Raw genomic sequence first — 4,049 nt, 5'->3', positions numbered from 1 at the left:
CTGTGAGCTGTGACGCCATGGGATTCTACCGAGGGTGACATAGTGAGACTCTGTCTCAAACAAACAAACAAACAAACAAAAACAAGTTATCCATTTGTAAACTGCTGATTTGGGGGGGGGGCATTGTCCTCATCAATTTTTTGCAAAGCATCAGTGATTTTACTACTCTTCCACCCAAGCTTCACCATAAATTCAGTGTTCATTCTTGCTTCAATTTTGACAGCATTCACTTTGCTCTAACAAGAGCTGTTTTCAAATTATCCTTCTTATTGCCTCAAATTAGATCCAGTTCTGATGTGTTATTAACAAGTCAATATATCTTTATTTTCATGCAAAATAATTTTGAAATCCATGCATGTGTTTTCATAACATGAATTTTCCATAAACTTTCTCAAGACTCATCACACTTAACACTGCCATGTCCTGGAAGGGAAGTGCCACTTCAGTCCTCAAATTGTCCATGATGCTAGGAAGGGCGCAGATGGAGGGACAGCCCGGAGCCACCCTGCCCTCTAGCATGCAGCAGGCTGGAGGACCCAGGTTCTGCTTTGGGGTGTGCTGTGTGGCCTGGACAAAGTGTCCAAACTCTCTGAGCCTCAGTATTCCCTGCCCAGAGACAGCAGTGGTTGGCTGTAGGGCCATTGTGTATGTTGGTGGGTTAGTATGGGAAAAGAAGAGAACCCAGCTCTGAGCTTAGCACCCAGGAGTTTTGGCTGCTCTCATCACTAGATACCGTCCAGGACAAGGGCCTGGGGATTCCAAGACTAATCTAGCAGATTAGGTTAAATGAGATTGGATTAAAGTTCCTCCTAACCTAATCAGGGGCGGAGTTATCCCACCCACTCTCACCCACTCCTGGGCTATATATACTAAGGCTTAGTGTCTGGCCTTAGCACTCAGAGAAGGCGGAAGTCTGTAGAGCCCGGTTGGAGAAGCGTCCTAGGCGGCAAGGCAGCATGGCTTTGAGGGCTACAGCACCATGCTGGTTCCCACTAGGGTATTTTGCAGCTGAGAATGTGGCCAACACGGGGGGTCGCCCACCCCTCTGGCAGCCTTCCCAGAGCGGCCTGCTCCCGGCGCCCCAGATCCACACCCAGGGCACGAGATTTATCGTCTGCCGGGTGGAGCCGCCAAGGAGGAGTCTGCTGGTGGCCCCTGTCTGTCCCCCGACTGCCCAGGAAGTGAGCTACCCGGGGGTAGATCAGGTGCAGAGGAAGCCAGTCAGTGGGCTGCAGGCTGCCCCCAGGTTGGCGGAGAAGCCCTCCTCAGTCCACAACTCAGCGCCTGGCAAGAGGAAGATTACCCACGTCTCCAAACCCCACTTGACCACACCACTGACAGGTGCCAAGAGGACCGCAGTGATCAGAAGCACCCAGGCTTTCCCTGGCCAGAAGCAAGGTTTGCAGCTGCGGAAGACACACTCTCTGTCTGGGGCAGTGCCCAAGACCACCACAACCGTCACCCACAAACTGGTTGCCGCTCACAGACCATCTTTACAGAGTTTACAGAAACCCAGCATCCGAAGAGAGGGCAAAGTCCCCATCGTCACCCAGCAGTGCTGTTCCAAACTGCTCACGCAGAAGCGTCTCAAGTTCTGCAACCAGGAGGCGGTAGAGAAGGTGCTGACTGAGGAGAAGATGGCCTATGACCGCAGTCCCAGGACGAACATCTACCTGAACATGGCCGTGAACACCCCTGAGAAGCTGCAAGGCCTTGCCCCCAGCGCTGTGCCCAAGCTCAACAAAACCAGCAGCTGGAGGGGTGTGTCCCAAGAGATGGTGTTGGAGGACAAGTTGGCTGCCAAGACCAGCTTCTCGCCCAGCTGGCCCAGCAGCGCCCCGGGGGAAGACCTGAGACAGGCCGCGCTGTACAGCCTCCTGAAGGAGCACCTGCTCTCTGAGGCCCAGCTCAAGGAAAACGGCTACCCTTTCCTGCACCCGGAGCGGCCAGGGGGCGCTGTCATCTTCACCGCCGGGGAGCAGAAGCCACAGGACCGTTCGCCCCAGATCTGCTGCCGCTGCAGCGCTGAGTACGTGGTGTTCGCCGGGGGTGGCTGTGTCCTGGGGCAGGAGTGTCGCTATCACTGGGGGCAGCTACTCTGGGCTGGACCAGACCGCAGCTGGCAGGCCCAGTACACTTGCTGCTCTGCCCCCACCGGTGCCGTCGGCTGTCAGGTGGCCAAGCAACACGTGCGGGACGGCCGGAAGGACAGCCTGGAGGGCTTCGTGAAGACCTTCTGCAAGGGACTCCCCGACGACGCCCACCCGGGCATCTACGCCCTGGACTGTGAGATGTCTTACACCACGTACGGCCTGGAGCTGACCCGCGTCACGGTGGTCAACACTGACATGCAGGTGGTTTATGACACCTTCGTCAAACCCGACAACGAGATCGTTGACTACAACACCAGGTTTTCTGGGGTGACGGAGGCCGACATCGCCAACACGAGCGTCACGCTGCGGGACGTTCAGGCTGTACTGCTGGGCATGATCAGCGCGGACACCATCCTCATTGGACACAGCCTGGAGAGCGACCTGCTGGCCCTGAAGGTCATCCACAGCACCGTGGTGGACACGGCCGTGCTCTTCCCGCACCACCGGGGCCTTCCCTTCAAGCGCTCCCTGAGGAGTCTCGTGGCCGACTACCTCGGACAGACCATCCAGGACAACGTGAAGGGGCACAGCTCTGGCGAGGACGCCTGCGCCTGCATGCAGCTGGTGATGTGGAAGGTGCAACAAGACACCAAGACCCATGAGTCCCGCCAGCCCACTTCTCCTGCCACCCCAGGCATCTTTAGCCCAGGCCTCTTCCAAAACTGCAAAAAACCTGGACGGCTAAGCCCGTCCACCTTGCCAAGCCAAGAAAAACTGAAAGAAAAGGGACACGCTGGGCAGCACCTATGGCTCAAAGGAGTAGGGCGCCGGCCCCATATGCTGGAGGTGGCGGGTTCAAACCCAGCCCCAACCAAAAACAAAAAAAAAAAAAGAGAGAGAGAGACGCTGGTGCCTCCCAAGAGAACAAGATGCTGAGACCCACCCTGAAGCCCTGACCTGAGCTGCTGCCCCTCTCCCCTGTCCCTTCTCTCTACTCCTCCCCACCCCTCCCGACCTCTGTCCTTTCTGGAGACAGCTGGCTGCTGACCTGACTGGCCCCACCTGCCCCCTTTAGCACCCCAGTCAGGTCCCAGTCCCACGTACAGCTTCCCTGGTGCGGGAGTGGAATGCAAGGGCAGGGTGGTGTGTGGATTTGTTTGAGACATGCAATGTCTTTTTTTTTTAGTAGTTATTTTTGCTATTTTTATTTTGTTATTATTTTTTATTAAATCATAGCTGTGTACATTAACACAGTCATGGGTTACAGTGCGCTGTTTTTATATACAATGTGAAATATTTTCATCAAACTGGTTAACATAGCCTTCATGTCATCTTTCTAAATGTAGAATTTTTATTATTTTTAATTCAAACTTGATAACTTGCATAGTGGGGTAGACATGAGCCAGAATCAAGCCTGGCTTGGGGCCATCCCTGGCACTGTGGGCCTGGGTTGGTGAGCTCCAGAGAGCCAGGTCTGCCTTGGCTGCTTGCTTTCCAGCCCTCGCCCCAACGCACCTCCACCTCTGTGACCTCTCAGAACTAAGCCAGGCTGTTATGCCTGGTGGAGGGTAAACAGGTGGCAAAGAAATGGCTAAGGGAAGGAACCAAACTGCACCTAGGAATTCCCTAGCGGGAACATACTTAGTAAAAATTTCCTAGTGACCTGTAAATGACCTGCAGCTCATCCCCATCTAATTAAACCTATGTTGTAATCTATTATATAACCCCCGACCTGTCAATTATCCCAAGAACAACCAATCTTGCTAGGAGAAAGGTGGGACAAATTGATGAGCTTAAAAGGCAATCTGTGCTCAGACTCTGGAGGCTTTGTTGGCGCCTAAAGACTGACAGGTTCTCCTAAAAATAGACCTGCCATTTGACCCTGCAATTCCTTTATTAGGCATATTCCCAGATGACCAAAAATCACATTACAACAAAGATATTTGTATCAGAATG

At 53.7% G+C, this 4,049-nt stretch overlaps 1 pseudogene; it reads left to right on the top strand.

Annotated features, from left to right (window-relative positions):
• Positions 1–956: 956 nt before the first annotated feature.
• Positions 957–4,049, top strand: part of LOC100959118 — a 5,702-nt pseudogene continuing 2,609 nt past the window's right edge.

Source organism: Otolemur garnettii, unplaced genomic scaffold (assembly GCF_000181295.1).
Source record: "Otolemur garnettii isolate 467f Iridium unplaced genomic scaffold, OtoGar3 scaffold00035, whole genome shotgun sequence".
In the NCBI taxonomy this organism is placed as follows: Eukaryota; Metazoa; Chordata; class Mammalia; order Primates; family Galagidae; genus Otolemur; species Otolemur garnettii.
Note: the sequence above shows the minus strand (reverse complement) of the source record. Positions and strands in the feature narration are given on the sequence as shown.